The 16,902-nt window shown below is 54.6% G+C and overlaps 22 non-coding genes across 22 annotated transcripts; 14 read left to right on the forward strand and 8 right to left on the reverse strand.

Moving 5' to 3' along the window:
- Nucleotides 1–192: 192 nt before the first annotated feature.
- TRNAL-UAA (transfer RNA leucine (anticodon UAA)) lies at nt 193–275 on the reverse strand. The gene has a single exon. It is a non-coding gene; the product is annotated as a tRNA-Leu (tRNA).
- Nucleotides 276–1,165: 890 nt separating this feature from the next.
- On the forward strand, nt 1,166–1,237 carry TRNAE-CUC (transfer RNA glutamic acid (anticodon CUC)). The gene has a single exon. It is a non-coding gene; the product is annotated as a tRNA-Glu (tRNA).
- Nucleotides 1,238–1,577: 340 nt separating this feature from the next.
- Nucleotides 1,578–1,649, forward strand: TRNAE-CUC (transfer RNA glutamic acid (anticodon CUC)). The gene has a single exon. It is a non-coding gene; the product is annotated as a tRNA-Glu (tRNA).
- Nucleotides 1,650–2,553: 904 nt separating this feature from the next.
- TRNAL-UAA (transfer RNA leucine (anticodon UAA)) lies at nt 2,554–2,636 on the reverse strand. Its single transcript has one exon. It is a non-coding gene; the product is annotated as a tRNA-Leu (tRNA).
- An 894-nt stretch (nt 2,637–3,530) lies between these two features.
- On the forward strand, nt 3,531–3,602 carry TRNAE-CUC (transfer RNA glutamic acid (anticodon CUC)). Its single transcript has one exon. It is a non-coding gene; the product is annotated as a tRNA-Glu (tRNA).
- Nucleotides 3,603–3,942: 340 nt separating this feature from the next.
- On the forward strand, nt 3,943–4,014 carry TRNAE-CUC (transfer RNA glutamic acid (anticodon CUC)). Its single transcript has one exon. It is a non-coding gene; the product is annotated as a tRNA-Glu (tRNA).
- A 915-nt stretch (nt 4,015–4,929) lies between these two features.
- On the reverse strand, nt 4,930–5,012 carry TRNAL-UAA (transfer RNA leucine (anticodon UAA)). The gene has a single exon. It is a non-coding gene; the product is annotated as a tRNA-Leu (tRNA).
- An 890-nt stretch (nt 5,013–5,902) lies between these two features.
- On the forward strand, nt 5,903–5,974 carry TRNAE-CUC (transfer RNA glutamic acid (anticodon CUC)). The gene has a single exon. It is a non-coding gene; the product is annotated as a tRNA-Glu (tRNA).
- A 340-nt stretch (nt 5,975–6,314) lies between these two features.
- Nucleotides 6,315–6,386, forward strand: TRNAE-CUC (transfer RNA glutamic acid (anticodon CUC)). Its single transcript has one exon. It is a non-coding gene; the product is annotated as a tRNA-Glu (tRNA).
- A 904-nt stretch (nt 6,387–7,290) lies between these two features.
- On the reverse strand, nt 7,291–7,373 carry TRNAL-UAA (transfer RNA leucine (anticodon UAA)). Its single transcript has one exon. It is a non-coding gene; the product is annotated as a tRNA-Leu (tRNA).
- Nucleotides 7,374–8,263: 890 nt separating this feature from the next.
- On the forward strand, nt 8,264–8,335 carry TRNAE-CUC (transfer RNA glutamic acid (anticodon CUC)). The gene has a single exon. It is a non-coding gene; the product is annotated as a tRNA-Glu (tRNA).
- A 340-nt stretch (nt 8,336–8,675) lies between these two features.
- On the forward strand, nt 8,676–8,747 carry TRNAE-CUC (transfer RNA glutamic acid (anticodon CUC)). Its single transcript has one exon. It is a non-coding gene; the product is annotated as a tRNA-Glu (tRNA).
- A 915-nt stretch (nt 8,748–9,662) lies between these two features.
- On the reverse strand, nt 9,663–9,745 carry TRNAL-UAA (transfer RNA leucine (anticodon UAA)). Its single transcript has one exon. It is a non-coding gene; the product is annotated as a tRNA-Leu (tRNA).
- Nucleotides 9,746–10,635: 890 nt separating this feature from the next.
- Nucleotides 10,636–10,707, forward strand: TRNAE-CUC (transfer RNA glutamic acid (anticodon CUC)). Its single transcript has one exon. It is a non-coding gene; the product is annotated as a tRNA-Glu (tRNA).
- Nucleotides 10,708–11,047: 340 nt separating this feature from the next.
- On the forward strand, nt 11,048–11,119 carry TRNAE-CUC (transfer RNA glutamic acid (anticodon CUC)). The gene has a single exon. It is a non-coding gene; the product is annotated as a tRNA-Glu (tRNA).
- A 915-nt stretch (nt 11,120–12,034) lies between these two features.
- TRNAL-UAA (transfer RNA leucine (anticodon UAA)) lies at nt 12,035–12,117 on the reverse strand. Its single transcript has one exon. It is a non-coding gene; the product is annotated as a tRNA-Leu (tRNA).
- An 890-nt stretch (nt 12,118–13,007) lies between these two features.
- On the forward strand, nt 13,008–13,079 carry TRNAE-CUC (transfer RNA glutamic acid (anticodon CUC)). The gene has a single exon. It is a non-coding gene; the product is annotated as a tRNA-Glu (tRNA).
- Nucleotides 13,080–13,419: 340 nt separating this feature from the next.
- TRNAE-CUC (transfer RNA glutamic acid (anticodon CUC)) lies at nt 13,420–13,491 on the forward strand. Its single transcript has one exon. It is a non-coding gene; the product is annotated as a tRNA-Glu (tRNA).
- Nucleotides 13,492–14,406: 915 nt separating this feature from the next.
- TRNAL-UAA (transfer RNA leucine (anticodon UAA)) lies at nt 14,407–14,489 on the reverse strand. Its single transcript has one exon. It is a non-coding gene; the product is annotated as a tRNA-Leu (tRNA).
- An 894-nt stretch (nt 14,490–15,383) lies between these two features.
- TRNAE-CUC (transfer RNA glutamic acid (anticodon CUC)) lies at nt 15,384–15,455 on the forward strand. The gene has a single exon. It is a non-coding gene; the product is annotated as a tRNA-Glu (tRNA).
- Nucleotides 15,456–15,795: 340 nt separating this feature from the next.
- TRNAE-CUC (transfer RNA glutamic acid (anticodon CUC)) lies at nt 15,796–15,867 on the forward strand. Its single transcript has one exon. It is a non-coding gene; the product is annotated as a tRNA-Glu (tRNA).
- A 904-nt stretch (nt 15,868–16,771) lies between these two features.
- Nucleotides 16,772–16,854, reverse strand: TRNAL-UAA (transfer RNA leucine (anticodon UAA)). Its single transcript has one exon. It is a non-coding gene; the product is annotated as a tRNA-Leu (tRNA).
- Between the last annotated feature and the right edge of the window lie 48 nt (nt 16,855–16,902).

The following is a 16,902-nucleotide window of genomic DNA, read 5'->3' on the forward strand; positions in this document are numbered from 1 at the left end:
TTGGGATGCGAGGGACATGGTACAAAAATGCAAAGGTTTTCCAGGAAAAGAGTCTACGGGCAACGATTCCTTGTTGCTCTTTTCAGGTGAACTCAAGCCTCAGGGCTTTGAGGTAGGGGCACTGCCTACAGACAGCAGGAAAGGGCTTGTGCGAAGCTGCTGCCGCATTTAGGTAAGAAGAGTAAAAACCTGTACCAGGAGTGGGGCTCGAACCCACGCGGACACTTGTCCATTGGATCTTAAGTCCAACGCCTTAACCACTCGGCCATCCTGGTGAGCTGCTGCAAAGGGCTTCGAATTGAATCTTTGCTGTTTCAGCAGCAGGCGAACAAGTGGAAAACCAGCCCAGAGTGCCCCCTGCAGGAGGTTGGATGGAATTGGCTTGCGAGCGGCAAACGTCTCTCACTTAACAGCATTACAATAGCCTCCAGCTGACTGCAAGTACGGTTGCGGAAACCTCCCGGGTGCTGCAGTCGTTTCCCCGGTGGCCTAGTGGTGAGGATTTGGTGCTTTCACTGCCACGGGCCTGGCTTCGAGTCCCCGACCAGAGTGTGTGCTTTGAGTAAAGGTGGTCTAGGGCAGTCCAGAGGCAGGCTGAGCCTCGAAGGCTGGTGCAGGCCTTGGTGTGCGAGCCCGAAAAAAGGGCAGCTCCTATGTCATCCCTTCTTGCCCTCCGGCACTTGCTGTACAAGCAAAGCCCCCTTTGAACTCTGCATGGTAACCCTGCTGTGTCTCGCAGGCAATCATGGCCTGCCGCCTTTTAATAAACGTGCTCTCCCACGAAGCAGTTCTCCTAAGGAGGGTTAGTTGTGAGTGTGCATCTTCAGCGGCAGCCTCTAGGGGGAGCTTCAGCACTGACCCACAAAAGCTCATAGCGAGGAAGGCTGTCCTTTCAGGAGAGCAAGACAGGAATATCAGCGCTTGGAAGTGAAAGCGCAAACGTTCCCAAAGTGATGCTGTCTTCAATCTCTAAGCTCCCCTTTTCGCAGACCATCACAAGTGTTTTTGTTTTCTTTCTTTCTTTCTTTCTTTCTTTATTTCTTTATTTATTAGCAGAAACGGCCCCCGAAGACCTGCAGGCACTGGTGCCCATTGTAGCAGAGGCCCTCAGCCTTTGGACTCGGACGCCACCATCTGAGCGACACGCAACGGGGTGCACCCACCGTCCCTGGTGGTCTAGTGGTTAGGATTCGGCGCTCTCACCGCCGCGGCCCGGGTTCGATTCCCGGTCAGGGAAGGAGCTCTTTTAACAACTGACATTTTTATTTACAGCAATGCAGTTAACTGGCGACCGGAAATCTTGCTCCCAGATGCAGATTTGCGTGCACAAAATGGAGGAAGTGCCCTCAGCGCGACGCAAAACGTGTTTATGGCAGAGTCCCATTCATTCTCCTGTCGCTGCGGAAAGACTGCCCTTGACGCAAAAAAGGCAGCTTCCTTTTTCACCGCTGGAGAGAACCTATCTGCTCGGCCCTCCCCCTCTCTTCCCAGTCCCCCAATGGACTGGCCTTTGAGGCACCTGCAGGCATTGTGCACTCGGACACCACTGCCCGGCCTTCCCGAGCTGTCCAGCGGTCTCCCTGGTGGTCTAGTGGTTAGGATTCGGCGCTCTCACCGACGTGGCCCGGGTTCGATTCCCGGTCAGGGAAGAGAGGCTTTTACTGAATGACATTTTTACAGAAATTCAAACAACTGCGTCTCAAAAAATATTTCTTTCAAATGTAGCTTCACTCACAGGCAATAGCGGCGTGGCTCCCCTGGCGGTAACTCCAAGCATCTTTTCAGCATGGTCCCTTACCGGAAGCTGTCGCCGCTAGAAGTGGGCCTGTGCCCCAAAAAGGAAGCTTTCTTTCTTCCAAAGCTGTAGAGAAAATATTAGTCCTGTCGCCCTGCCAAAGCCGAGCTCGCCCACCATCCCTAGCCTCATCAGACCAAGACCTTGCCCGGGACCCTGGGGCAGAGGGCTGCAGAAATGGTTGCGTACCGGTTTGGAGGAGAAAAGCAGGGGAGGGAGGGGTCGTAGCTGCTTGATTTGCATACAGAGCTGTGGTCTGCTGGGAAAGTGCAGCCTTTGGAGCTTGGCAAAGGCTTCGCAAGGGGCCCGAGCATTGCCCTCGCCCCGTTTGTTGACAGGTTCTCCTTCTATGGGCTGAAGGGCCCTGTAGCCTGATTTGAGGTTGGACGCTCTATTATTCACAGGGGTGTACCGGGCCTAGACGGTGACTGGCTGACCCGTCAGGGCATCGCCCGTTTGGAAGCCCGTTTCGGAAGCGGAGGCGGGAATCCCTGCCCAATTTTCTTTTGGGGTGGTAGGGCTGTTGGCGGGGTTGCACAAGCTCTGCCAACTTTGGCGGCTTAAGCTTGGGATGCGAGGGACATGGTACAAAAATGCAAAGGTTTTCCAGGAAAAGAGTCTACGGGCAACGATTCCTTGTTGCTCTTTTCAGGTGAACTCAAGCCTCAGGGCTTTGAGGTAGGGGCACTGCCTACAGACAGCAGGAAAGGGCTTGTGCGAAGCTGCTGCCGCATTTAGGTAAGAAGAGTAAAAACCTGTACCAGGAGTGGGGCTCGAACCCACGCGGACACTTGTCCATTGGATCTTAAGTCCAACGCCTTAACCACTCGGCCATCCTGGTGAGCTGCTGCAAAGGGCTTCGAATTGAATCTTTGCTGTTTCAGCAGCAGGCGAACAAGTGGAAAACCAGCCCAGAGTGCCCCCTGCAGGAGGTTGGATGGAATTGGCTTGCGAGCGGCAAACGTCTCTCACTTAACAGCATTACAATAGCCTCCAGCTGACTGCAAGTACGGTTGCGGAAACCTCCCGGGTGCTGCAGTCGTTTCCCCGGTGGCCTAGTGGTGAGGATTTGGTGCTTTCACTGCCACGGGCCTGGCTTCGAGTCCCCGACCAGAGTGTGTGCTTTGAGTAAAGGTGGTCTAGGGCAGTCCAGAGGCAGGCTGAGCCTCGAAGGCTGGTGCAGGCCTTGGTGTGCGAGCCCGAAAAAAGGGCAGCTCCTATGTCATCCCTTCTTGCCCTCCGGCACTTGCTGTACAAGCAAAGCCCCCTTTGAACTCTGCATGGTAACCCTGCTGTGTCTCGCAGGCAATCATGGCCTGCCGCCTTTTAATAAACGTGCTCTCCCACGAAGCAGTTCTCCTAAGGAGGGTTAGTTGTGAGTGTGCATCTTCAGCGGCAGCCTCTAGGGGGAGCTTCAGCACTGACCCACAAAAGCTCATAGCGAGGAAGGCTGTCCTTTCAGGAGAGCAAGACAGGAATATCAGCGCTTGGAAGTGAAAGCGCAAACGTTCCCAAAGTGATGCTGTCTTCAATCTCTAAGCTCCCCTTTTCGCAGACCATCACAAGTGTTTTTGTTTTCTTTCTTTCTTTCTTTCTTTATTTCTTTATTTATTTATTTATTAGCAGAAACGGCCCCCGAAGACCTGCAGGCACTGGTGCCCATTGTAGCAGAGGCCCTCAGCCTTTGGACTCGGACGCCACCATCTGAGCGACACGCAACGGGGTGCACCCACCGTCCCTGGTGGTCTAGTGGTTAGGATTCGGCGCTCTCACCGCCGCGGCCCGGGTTCGATTCCCGGTCAGGGAAGGAGCTCTTTTAACAACTGACATTTTTATTTACAGCAATGCAGTTAACTGGCGACCGGAAATCTTGCTCCCAGATGCAGATTTGCGTGCACTAAATGGAGGAAGTGCCCTCAGCGCGACGCAAAACGTGTTTATGGCAGAGTCCCATTCATTCTCCTGTCGCTGCGGAAAGACTGCCCTTGACGCAAAAAAGGCAGCTTCCTTTTTCACCGCTGGAGAGAACCTATCTGCTCGGCCCTCCCCCTCTCTTCCCAGTCCCCCAATGGACTGGCCTTTGAGGCACCTGCAGGCATTGTGCACTCGGACACCACTGCCCGGCCTTCCCGAGCTGTCCAGCGGTCTCCCTGGTGGTCTAGTGGTTAGGATTCGGCGCTCTCACCGCCGCGGCCCGGGTTCGATTCCCGGTCAGGGAAGAGAGGCTTTTACTGAATGACATTTTTACAGAAATTCAAACAACTGCGTCTCAAAAAATATTTCTTTCAAATGTAGCTTCACTCACAGGCAATAGCGGCGTGGCTCCCCTGGCGGTAACTCCAAGCATCTTTTCGGCATGGTCCCTTACCGGAAGCTGTCGCCGCTAGAAGTGGGCCTGTGCCCCAAAAAGGAAGCTTTCTTTCTTCCAAAGCTGTAGAGAAAATATTAGTCCTGTCGCCCTGCCAAAGCCGAGCTCGCCCACCATCCCTAGCCTCATCAGACCAAGACCTTGCCCGGGACCCTGGGGCAGAGGGCTGCAGAAATGGTTGCGTACCGGTTTGGAGGAGAAAAGCAGGGGAGGGAGGGGTCGTAGCTGCTTGATTTGCATACAGAGCTGTGGTCTGCTGGGAAAGTGCAGCCTTTGGAGCTTGGCAAAGGCTTCGCAAGGGGCCCGAGCATTGCCCTCGCCCCGTTTGTTGACAGGTTCTCCTTCTATGGGCTGAAGGGCCCTGTAGCCTGATTTGAGGTTGGACGCTCTATTATTCACAGGGGTGTACCGGGCCTAGACGGTGACTGGCTGACCCGTCAGGGCATCGCCCGTTTGGAAGCCCGTTTCGGAAGCCGTGAGGAAGCGGAGGCGGGAATCCCTGCCCAATTTTCTTTTGGGGTGGTAGGGCTGTTGGCGGGGTTGCACAAGCTCTGCCAACTTTGGCGGCTTAAGCTTGGGATGCGAGGGACATGGTACAAAAATGCAAAGGTTTTCCAGGAAAAGAGTCTACGGGCAACGATTCCTTGTTGCTCTTTTCAGGTGAACTCAAGCCTCAGGGCTTTGAGGTAGGGGCACTGCCTACAGACAGCAGGAAAGGGCTTGTGCGAAGCTGCTGCCGCATTTAGGTAAGAAGAGTAAAAACCTGTACCAGGAGTGGGGCTCGAACCCACGCGGACACTTGTCCATTGGATCTTAAGTCCAACGCCTTAACCACTCGGCCATCCTGGTGAGCTGCTGCAAAGGGCTTCGAATTGAATCTTTGCTGTTTCAGCAGCAGGCGAACAAGTGGAAAACCAGCCCAGAGTGCCCCCTGCAGGAGGTTGGATGGAATTGGCTTGCGAGCGGCAAACGTCTCTCACTTAACAGCATTACAATAGCCTCCAGCTGACTGCAAGTACGGTTGCGGAAACCTCCCGGGTGCTGCAGTCGTTTCCCCGGTGGCCTAGTGGTGAGGATTTGGTGCTTTCACTGCCACGGGCCTGGCTTCGAGTCCCCGACCAGAGTGTGTGCTTTGAGTAAAGGTGGTCTAGGGCAGTCCAGAGGCAGGCTGAGCCTCGAAGGCTGGTGCAGGCCTTGGTGTGCGAGCCCGAAAAAAGGGCAGCTCCTATGTCATCCCTTCTTGCCCTCCGGCACTTGCTGTACAAGCAAAGCCCCCTTTGAACTCTGCATGGTAACCCTGCTGTGTCTCGCAGGCAATCATGGCCTGCCGCCTTTTAATAAACGTGCTCTCCCACGAAGCAGTTCTCCTAAGGAGGGTTAGTTGTGAGTGTGCATCTTCAGCGGCAGCCTCTAGGGGGAGCTTCAGCACTGACCCACAAAAGCTCATAGCGAGGAAGGCTGTCCTTTCAGGAGAGCAAGACAGGAATATCAGCGCTTGGAAGTGAAAGCGCAAACGTTCCCAAAGTGATGCTGTCTTCAATCTCTAAGCTCCCCTTTTCGCAGACCATCACAAGTGTTTTTGTTTTCTTTCTTTCTTTCTTTCTTTCTTTATTTCTTTATTTATTAGCAGAAACGGCCCCCGAAGACCTGCAGGCACTGGTGCCCATTGTAGCAGAGGCCCTCAGCCTTTGGACTCGGACGCCACCATCTGAGCGACACGCAACGGGGTGCACCCACCGTCCCTGGTGGTCTAGTGGTTAGGATTCGGCGCTCTCACCGCCGCGGCCCGGGTTCGATTCCCGGTCAGGGAAGGAGCTCTTTTAACAACTGACATTTTTATTTACAGCAATGCAGTTAACTGGCGACCGGAAATCTTGCTCCCAGATGCAGATTTGCGTGCACAAAATGGAGGAAGTGCCCTCAGCGCGACGCAAAACGTGTTTATGGCAGAGTCCCATTCATTCTCCTGTCGCTGCGGAAAGACTGCCCTTGACGCAAAAAAGGCAGCTTCCTTTTTCACCGCTGGAGAGAACCTATCTGCTCGGCCCTCCCCCTCTCTTCCCAGTCCCCCAATGGACTGGCCTTTGAGGCACCTGCAGGCATTGTGCACTCGGACACCACTGCCCGGCCTTCCCGAGCTGTCCAGCGGTCTCCCTGGTGGTCTAGTGGTTAGGATTCGGCGCTCTCACCGCCGCGGCCCGGGTTCGATTCCCGGTCAGGGAAGAGAGGCTTTTACTGAATGACATTTTTACAGAAATTCAAACAACTGCGTCTCAAAAAATATTTCTTTCAAATGTAGCTTCACTCACAGGCAATAGCGGCGTGGCTCCCCTGGCGGTAACTCCAAGCATCTTTTCAGCATGGTCCCTTACCGGAAGCTGTCGCCGCTAGAAGTGGGCCTGTGCCCCAAAAAGGAAGCTTTCTTTCTTCCAAAGCTGTAGAGAAAATATTAGTCCTGTCGCCCTGCCAAAGCCGAGCTCGCCCACCATCCCTAGCCTCATCAGACCAAGACCTTGCCCGGGACCCTGGGGCAGAGGGCTGCAGAAATGGTTGCGTACCGGTTTGGAGGAGAAAAGCAGGGGAGGGAGGGGTCGTAGCTGCTTGATTTGCATACAGAGCTGTGGTCTGCTGGGAAAGTGCAGCCTTTGGAGCTTGGCAAAGGCTTCGCAAGGGGCCCGAGCATTGCCCTCGCCCCGTTTGTTGACAGGTTCTCCTTCTATGGGCTGAAGGGCCCTCTAGCCTGATTTGAGGTTGGACGCTCTATTATTCACAGGGGTGTACCGGGCCTAGACGGTGACTGGCTGACCCGTCAGGGCATCGCCCGTTTGGAAGCCCGTTTCGGAAGCGGAGGCGGGAATCCCTGCCCAATTTTCTTTTGGGGTGGTAGGGCTGTTGGCGGGGTTGCACAAGCTCTGCCAACTTTGGCGGCTTAAGCTTGGGATGCGAGGGACATGGTACAAAAATGCAAAGGTTTTCCAGGAAAAGAGTCTACGGGCAACGATTCCTTGTTGCTCTTTTCAGGTGAACTCAAGCCTCAGGGCTTTGAGGTAGGGGCACTGCCTACAGACAGCAGGAAAGGGCTTGTGCGAAGCTGCTGCCGCATTTAGGTAAGAAGAGTAAAAACCTGTACCAGGAGTGGGGCTCGAACCCACGCGGACACTTGTCCATTGGATCTTAAGTCCAACGCCTTAACCACTCGGCCATCCTGGTGAGCTGCTGCAAAGGGCTTCGAATTGAATCTTTGCTGTTTCAGCAGCAGGCGAACAAGTGGAAAACCAGCCCAGAGTGCCCCCTGCAGGAGGTTGGATGGAATTGGCTTGCGAGCGGCAAACGTCTCTCACTTAACAGCATTACAATAGCCTCCAGCTGACTGCAAGTACGGTTGCGGAAACCTCCCGGGTGCTGCAGTCGTTTCCCCGGTGGCCTAGTGGTGAGGATTTGGTGCTTTCACTGCCACGGGCCTGGCTTCGAGTCCCCGACCAGAGTGTGTGCTTTGAGTAAAGGTGGTCTAGGGCAGTCCAGAGGCAGGCTGAGCCTCGAAGGCTGGTGCAGGCCTTGGTGTGCGAGCCCGAAAAAAGGGCAGCTCCTATGTCATCCCTTCTTGCCCTCCGGCACTTGCTGTACAAGCAAAGCCCCCTTTGAACTCTGCATGGTAACCCTGCTGTGTCTCGCAGGCAATCATGGCCTGCCGCCTTTTAATAAACGTGCTCTCCCACGAAGCAGTTCTCCTAAGGAGGGTTAGTTGTGAGTGTGCATCTTCAGCGGCAGCCTCTAGGGGGAGCTTCAGCACTGACCCACAAAAGCTCATAGCGAGGAAGGCTGTCCTTTCAGGAGAGCAAGACAGGAATATCAGCGCTTGGAAGTGAAAGCGCAAACGTTCCCAAAGTGATGCTGTCTTCAATCTCTAAGCTCCCCTTTTCGCAGACCATCACAAGTGTTTTTGTTTTCTTTCTTTCTTTCTTTCTTTCTTTATTTCTTTATTTATTAGCAGAAACGGCCCCCGAAGACCTGCAGGCACTGGTGCCCATTGTAGCAGAGGCCCTCAGCCTTTGGACTCGGACGCCACCATCTGAGCGACACGCAACGGGGTGCACCCACCGTCCCTGGTGGTCTAGTGGTTAGGATTCGGCGCTCTCACCGCCGCGGCCCGGGTTCGATTCCCGGTCAGGGAAGGAGCTCTTTTAACAACTGACATTTTTATTTACAGCAATGCAGTTAACTGGCGACCGGAAATCTTGCTCCCAGATGCAGATTTGCGTGCACAAAATGGAGGAAGTGCCCTCAGCGCGACGCAAAACGTGTTTATGGCAGAGTCCCATTCATTCTCCTGTCGCTGCGGAAAGACTGCCCTTGACGCAAAAAAGGCAGCTTCCTTTTTCACCGCTGGAGAGAACCTATCTGCTCGGCCCTCCCCCTCTCTTCCCAGTCCCCCAATGGACTGGCCTTTGAGGCACCTGCAGGCATTGTGCACTCGGACACCACTGCCCGGCCTTCCCGAGCTGTCCAGCGGTCTCCCTGGTGGTCTAGTGGTTAGGATTCGGCGCTCTCACCGCCGCGGCCCGGGTTCGATTCCCGGTCAGGGAAGAGAGGCTTTTACTGAATGACATTTTTACAGAAATTCAAACAACTGCGTCTCAAAAAATATTTCTTTCAAATGTAGCTTCACTCACAGGCAATAGCGGCGTGGCTCCCCTGGCGGTAACTCCAAGCATCTTTTCGGCATGGTCCCTTACCGGAAGCTGTCGCCGCTAGAAGTGGGCCTGTGCCCCAAAAAGGAAGCTTTCTTTCTTCCAAAGCTGTAGAGAAAATATTAGTCCTGTCGCCCTGCCAAAGCCGAGCTCGCCCACCATCCCTAGCCTCATCAGACCAAGACCTTGCCCGGGACCCTGGGGCAGAGGGCTGCAGAAATGGTTGCGTACCGGTTTGGAGGAGAAAAGCAGGGGAGGGAGGGGTCGTAGCTGCTTGATTTGCATACAGAGCTGTGGTCTGCTGGGAAAGTGCAGCCTTTGGAGCTTGGCAAAGGCTTCGCAAGGGGCCCGAGCATTGCCCTCGCCCCGTTTGTTGACAGGTTCTCCTTCTATGGGCTGAAGGGCCCTGTAGCCTGATTTGAGGTTGGACGCTCTATTATTCACAGGGGTGTACCGGGCCTAGACGGTGACTGGCTGACCCGTCAGGGCATCGCCCGTTTGGAAGCCCGTTTCGGAAGCCGTGAGGAAGCGGAGGCGGGAATCCCTGCCCAATTTTCTTTTGGGGTGGTAGGGCTGTTGGCGGGGTTGCACAAGCTCTGCCAACTTTGGCGGCTTAAGCTTGGGATGCGAGGGACATGGTACAAAAATGCAAAGGTTTTCCAGGAAAAGAGTCTACGGGCAACGATTCCTTGTTGCTCTTTTCAGGTGAACTCAAGCCTCAGGGCTTTGAGGTAGGGGCACTGCCTACAGACAGCAGGAAAGGGCTTGTGCGAAGCTGCTGCCGCATTTAGGTAAGAAGAGTAAAAACCTGTACCAGGAGTGGGGCTCGAACCCACGCGGACACTTGTCCATTGGATCTTAAGTCCAACGCCTTAACCACTCGGCCATCCTGGTGAGCTGCTGCAAAGGGCTTCGAATTGAATCTTTGCTGTTTCAGCAGCAGGCGAACAAGTGGAAAACCAGCCCAGAGTGCCCCCTGCAGGAGGTTGGATGGAATTGGCTTGCGAGCGGCAAACGTCTCTCACTTAACAGCATTACAATAGCCTCCAGCTGACTGCAAGTACGGTTGCGGAAACCTCCCGGGTGCTGCAGTCGTTTCCCCGGTGGCCTAGTGGTGAGGATTTGGTGCTTTCACTGCCACGGGCCTGGCTTCGAGTCCCCGACCAGAGTGTGTGCTTTGAGTAAAGGTGGTCTAGGGCAGTCCAGAGGCAGGCTGAGCCTCGAAGGCTGGTGCAGGCCTTGGTGTGCGAGCCCGAAAAAAGGGCAGCTCCTATGTCATCCCTTCTTGCCCTCCGGCACTTGCTGTACAAGCAAAGCCCCCTTTGAACTCTGCATGGTAACCCTGCTGTGTCTCGCAGGCAATCATGGCCTGCCGCCTTTTAATAAACGTGCTCTCCCACGAAGCAGTTCTCCTAAGGAGGGTTAGTTGTGAGTGTGCATCTTCAGCGGCAGCCTCTAGGGGGAGCTTCAGCACTGACCCACAAAAGCTCATAGCGAGGAAGGCTGTCCTTTCAGGAGAGCAAGACAGGAATATCAGCGCTTGGAAGTGAAAGCGCAAACGTTCCCAAAGTGATGCTGTCTTCAATCTCTAAGCTCCCCTTTTCGCAGACCATCACAAGTGTTTTTGTTTTCTTTCTTTCTTTCTTTCTTTCTTTATTTCTTTATTTATTAGCAGAAACGGCCCCCGAAGACCTGCAGGCACTGGTGCCCATTGTAGCAGAGGCCCTCAGCCTTTGGACTCGGACGCCACCATCTGAGCGACACGCAACGGGGTGCACCCACCGTCCCTGGTGGTCTAGTGGTTAGGATTCGGCGCTCTCACCGCCGCGGCCCGGGTTCGATTCCCGGTCAGGGAAGGAGCTCTTTTAACAACTGACATTTTTATTTACAGCAATGCAGTTAACTGGCGACCGGAAATCTTGCTCCCAGATGCAGATTTGCGTGCACAAAATGGAGGAAGTGCCCTCAGCGCGACGCAAAACGTGTTTATGGCAGAGTCCCATTCATTCTCCTGTCGCTGCGGAAAGACTGCCCTTGACGCAAAAAAGGCAGCTTCCTTTTTCACCGCTGGAGAGAACCTATCTGCTCGGCCCTCCCCCTCTCTTCCCAGTCCCCCAATGGACTGGCCTTTGAGGCACCTGCAGGCATTGTGCACTCGGACACCACTGCCCGGCCTTCCCGAGCTGTCCAGCGGTCTCCCTGGTGGTCTAGTGGTTAGGATTCGGCGCTCTCACCGCCGCGGCCCGGGTTCGATTCCCGGTCAGGGAAGAGAGGCTTTTACTGAATGACATTTTTACAGAAATTCAAACAACTGCGTCTCAAAAAATATTTCTTTCAAATGTAGCTTCACTCACAGGCAATAGCGGCGTGGCTCCCCTGGCGGTAACTCCAAGCATCTTTTCAGCATGGTCCCTTACCGGAAGCTGTCGCCGCTAGAAGTGGGCCTGTGCCCCAAAAAGGAAGCTTTCTTTCTTCCAAAGCTGTAGAGAAAATATTAGTCCTGTCGCCCTGCCAAAGCCGAGCTCGCCCACCATCCCTAGCCTCATCAGACCAAGACCTTGCCCGGGACCCTGGGGCAGAGGGCTGCAGAAATGGTTGCGTACCGGTTTGGAGGAGAAAAGCAGGGGAGGGAGGGGTCGTAGCTGCTTGATTTGCATACAGAGCTGTGGTCTGCTGGGAAAGTGCAGCCTTTGGAGCTTGGCAAAGGCTTCGCAAGGGGCCCGAGCATTGCCCTCGCCCCGTTTGTTGACAGGTTCTCCTTCTATGGGCTGAAGGGCCCTGTAGCCTGATTTGAGGTTGGACGCTCTATTATTCACAGGGGTGTACCGGGCCTAGACGGTGACTGGCTGACCCGTCAGGGCATCGCCCGTTTGGAAGCCCGTTTCGGAAGCCGTGAGGAAGCGGAGGCGGGAATCCCTGCCCAATTTTCTTTTGGGGTGGTAGGGCTGTTGGCGGGGTTGCACAAGCTCTGCCAACTTTGGCGGCTTAAGCTTGGGATGCGAGGGACATGGTACAAAAATGCAAAGGTTTTCCAGGAAAAGAGTCTACGGGCAACGATTCCTTGTTGCTCTTTTCAGGTGAACTCAAGCCTCAGGGCTTTGAGGTAGGGGCACTGCCTACAGACAGCAGGAAAGGGCTTGTGCGAAGCTGCTGCCGCATTTAGGTAAGAAGAGTAAAAACCTGTACCAGGAGTGGGGCTCGAACCCACGCGGACACTTGTCCATTGGATCTTAAGTCCAACGCCTTAACCACTCGGCCATCCTGGTGAGCTGCTGCAAAGGGCTTCGAATTGAATCTTTGCTGTTTCAGCAGCAGGCGAACAAGTGGAAAACCAGCCCAGAGTGCCCCCTGCAGGAGGTTGGATGGAATTGGCTTGCGAGCGGCAAACGTCTCTCACTTAACAGCATTACAATAGCCTCCAGCTGACTGCAAGTACGGTTGCGGAAACCTCCCGGGTGCTGCAGTCGTTTCCCCGGTGGCCTAGTGGTGAGGATTTGGTGCTTTCACTGCCACGGGCCTGGCTTCGAGTCCCCGACCAGAGTGTGTGCTTTGAGTAAAGGTGGTCTAGGGCAGTCCAGAGGCAGGCTGAGCCTCGAAGGCTGGTGCAGGCCTTGGTGTGCGAGCCCGAAAAAAGGGCAGCTCCTATGTCATCCCTTCTTGCCCTCCGGCACTTGCTGTACAAGCAAAGCCCCCTTTGAACTCTGCATGGTAACCCTGCTGTGTCTCGCAGGCAATCATGGCCTGCCGCCTTTTAATAAACGTGCTCTCCCACGAAGCAGTTCTCCTAAGGAGGGTTAGTTGTGAGTGTGCATCTTCAGCGGCAGCCTCTAGGGGGAGCTTCAGCACTGACCCACAAAAGCTCATAGCGAGGAAGGCTGTCCTTTCAGGAGAGCAAGACAGGAATATCAGCGCTTGGAAGTGAAAGCGCAAACGTTCCCAAAGTGATGCTGTCTTCAATCTCTAAGCTCCCCTTTTCGCAGACCATCACAAGTGTTTTTGTTTTCTTTCTTTCTTTCTTTCTTTCTTTATTTCTTTATTTATTAGCAGAAACGGCCCCCGAAGACCTGCAGGCACTGGTGCCCATTGTAGCAGAGGCCCTCAGCCTTTGGACTCGGACGCCACCATCTGAGCGACACGCAACGGGGTGCACCCACCGTCCCTGGTGGTCTAGTGGTTAGGATTCGGCGCTCTCACCGCCGCGGCCCGGGTTCGATTCCCGGTCAGGGAAGGAGCTCTTTTAACAACTGACATTTTTATTTACAGCAATGCAGTTAACTGGCGACCGGAAATCTTGCTCCCAGATGCAGATTTGCGTGCACAAAATGGAGGAAGTGCCCTCAGCGCGACGCAAAACGTGTTTATGGCAGAGTCCCATTCATTCTCCTGTCGCTGCGGAAAGACTGCCCTTGACGCAAAAAAGGCAGCTTCCTTTTTCACCGCTGGAGAGAACCTATCTGCTCGGCCCTCCCCCTCTCTTCCCAGTCCCCCAATGGACTGGCCTTTGAGGCACCTGCAGGCATTGTGCACTCGGACACCACTGCCCGGCCTTCCCGAGCTGTCCAGCGGTCTCCCTGGTGGTCTAGTGGTTAGGATTCGGCGCTCTCACCGACGTGGCCCGGGTTCGATTCCCGGTCAGGGAAGAGAGGCTTTTACTGAATGACATTTTTACAGAAATTCAAACAACTGCGTCTCAAAAAATATTTCTTTCAAATGTAGCTTCACTCACAGGCAATAGCGGCGTGGCTCCCCTGGCGGTAACTCCAAGCATCTTTTCAGCATGGTCCCTTACCGGAAGCTGTCGCCGCTAGAAGTGGGCCTGTGCCCCAAAAAGGAAGCTTTCTTTCTTCCAAAGCTGTAGAGAAAATATTAGTCCTGTCGCCCTGCCAAAGCCGAGCTCGCCCACCATCCCTAGCCTCATCAGACCAAGACCTTGCCCGGGACCCTGGGGCAGAGGGCTGCAGAAATGGTTGCGTACCGGTTTGGAGGAGAAAAGCAGGGGAGGGAGGGGTCGTAGCTGCTTGATTTGCATACAGAGCTGTGGTCTGCTGGGAAAGTGCAGCCTTTGGAGCTTGGCAAAGGCTTCGCAAGGGGCCCGAGCATTGCCCTCGCCCCGTTTGTTGACAGGTTCTCCTTCTATGGGCTGAAGGGCCCTGTAGCCTGATTTGAGGTTGGACGCTCTATTATTCACAGGGGTGTACCGGGCCTAGACGGTGACTGGCTGACCCGTCAGGGCATCGCCCGTTTGGAAGCCCGTTTCGGAAGCCGTGAGGAAGCGGAGGCGGGAATCCCTGCCCAATTTTCTTTTGGGGTGGTAGGGCTGTTGGCGGGGTTGCACAAGCTCTGCCAACTTTGGCGGCTTAAGCTTGGGATGCGAGGGACATGGTACAAAAATGCAAAGGTTTTCCAGGAAAAGAGTCTACGGGCAACGATTCCTTGTTGCTCTTTTCAGGTGAACTCAAGCCTCAGGGCTTTGAGGTAGGGGCACTGCCTACAGACAGCAGGAAAGGGCTTGTGCGAAGCTGCTGCCGCATTTAGATAAGAAGAGTAAAAACCTGTACCAGGAGTGGGGCTCGAACCCACGCGGACACTTGTCCATTGGATCTTAAGTCCAACGCCTTAACCACTCGGCCATCCTGGTGAGCTGCTGCAAAGGGCTTCGAATTGAATCTTTGCTGTTTCAGCAGCAGGCGAACAAGTGGAAAACCAGCCCAGAGTGCCCCCTGCAGGAGGTTGGATGGAATTGGCTTGCGAGCGGCAAACGTCTCTCACTTAACAGCATTACAATAGCCTCCAGCTGACTGCAAGTACGGTTGCGGAAACCTCCCGGGTGCTGCAGTCGTTTCCCCGGTGGCCTAGTGGTGAGGATTTGGTGCTTTCACTGCCACGGGCCTGGCTTCGAGTCCCCGACCAGGGTGTGTGCTTTGAGTAAAGGTGGTCTAGGGCAGTCCAGAGGCAGGCTGAGCCTCGAAGGCTGGTGCAGGCCTTGGTGTGCGAGCCCGAAAAAAGGGCAGCTCCTATGTCATCCCTTCTTGCCCTCCGGCACTTGCTGTACAAGCAAAGCCCCCTTTGAACTCTGCATGGTAACCCTGCTGTGTCTCGCAGGCAATCATGGCCTGCCGCCTTTTAATAAACGTGCTCTCCCACGAAGCAGTTCTCCTAAGGAGGGTTAGTTGTGAGTGTGCATCTTCAGCGGCAGCCTCTAGGGGGAGCTTCAGCACTGACCCACAAAAGCTCATAGCGAGGAAGGCTGTCCTTTCAGGAGAGCAAGACAGGAATATCAGCGCTTGGAAGTGAAAGCGCAAACGTTCCCAAAGTGATGCTGTCTTCAATCTCTAAGCTCCCCTTTTCGCAGACCATCACAAGTGTTTTTGTTTTCTTTCTTTCTTTCTTTCTTTATTTCTTTATTTATTTATTTATTAGCAGAAACGGCCCCCGAAGACCTGCAGGCACTGGTGCCCATTGTAGCAGAGGCCCTCAGCCTTTGGACTCGGACGCCACCATCTGAGCGACACGCAACGGGGTGCACCCACCGTCCCTGGTGGTCTAGTGGTTAGGATTCGGCGCTCTCACCGCCGCGGCCCGGGTTCGATTCCCGGTCAGGGAAGGAGCTCTTTTAACAACTGACATTTTTATTTACAGCAATGCAGTTAACTGGCGACCGGAAATCTTGCTCCCAGATGCAGATTTGCGTGCACTAAATGGAGGAAGTGCCCTCAGCGCGACGCAAAACGTGTTTATGGCAGAGTCCCATTCATTCTCCTGTCGCTGCGGAAAGACTGCCCTTGACGCAAAAAAGGCAGCTTCCTTTTTCACCGCTGGAGAGAACCTATCTGCTCGGCCCTCCCCCTCTCTTCCCAGTCCCCCAATGGACTGGCCTTTGAGGCACCTGCAGGCATTGTGCACTCGGACACCACTGCCCGGCCTTCCCGAGCTGTCCAGCGGTCTCCCTGGTGGTCTAGTGGTTAGGATTCGGCGCTCTCACCGCCGCGGCCCGGGTTCGATTCCCGGTCAGGGAAGAGAGGCTTTTACTGAATGACATTTTTACAGAAATTCAAACAACTGCGTCTCAAAAAATATTTCTTTCAAATGTAGCTTCACTCACAGGCAATAGCGGCGTGGCTCCCCTGGCGGTAACTCCAAGCATCTTTTCAGCATGGTCCCTTACCGGAAGCTGTCGCCGCTAGAAGTGGGCCTGTGCCCCAAAAAGGAAGCTTTCTTTCTTCCAAAGCTGTAGAGAAAATATTAGTCCTGTCGCCCTGCCAAAGCCGAGCTCGCCCACCATCCCTAGCCTCATCAGACCAAGACCTTGCCCGGGACCCTGGGGCAGAGGGCTGCAGAAATGGTTGCGTACCGGTTTGGAGGAGAAAAGCAGGGGAGGGAGGGGTCGTAGCTGCTTGATTTGCATACAGAGCTGTGGTCTGCTGGGAAAGTGCAGCCTTTGGAGCTTGGCAAAGGCTTCGCAAGGGGCCCGAGCATTGCCCTCGCCCCGTTTGTTGACAGGTTCTCCTTCTATGGGCTGAAGGGCCCTGTAGCCTGATTTGAGGTTGGACGCTCTATTATTCACAGGGGTGTACCGGGCCTAGACGGTGACTGGCTGACCCGTCAGGGCATCGCCCGTTTGGAAGCCCGTTTCGGAAGCGGAGGCGGGAATCCCTGCCCAATTTTCTTTTGGGGTGGTAGGGCTGTTGGCGGGGTTGCACAAGCTCTGCCAACTTTGGCGGCTTAAGCTTGGGATGCGAGGGACATGGTACAAAAATGCAAAGGTTTTCCAGGAAAAGAGTCTACGGGCAACGATTCCTTGTTGCTCTTTTCAGGTGAACTCAAGCCTCAGGGCTTTGAGGTAGGGGCACTGCCTACAGACAGCAGGAAAGGGCTTGTGCGAAGCTGCTGCCGCATTTAGGTAAGAAGAGTAAAAACCTGTACCAGGAGTGGGGCTCGAACCCACGCGGACACTTGTCCATTGGATCTTAAGTCCAACGCCTTAACCACTCGGCCATCCTGGTGAGCTGCTGCAATGGGCTTCGAATTGAATCTTTGCTGTTTCAGCAGCA

This window comes from Ambystoma mexicanum, chromosome 5p (genome assembly GCF_040938575.1).
Source record: "Ambystoma mexicanum isolate Mex_15411 chromosome 5p, UKY_AmexF1_1, whole genome shotgun sequence".
NCBI classification, from domain to species: domain Eukaryota; kingdom Metazoa; phylum Chordata; class Amphibia; order Caudata; family Ambystomatidae; genus Ambystoma; species Ambystoma mexicanum.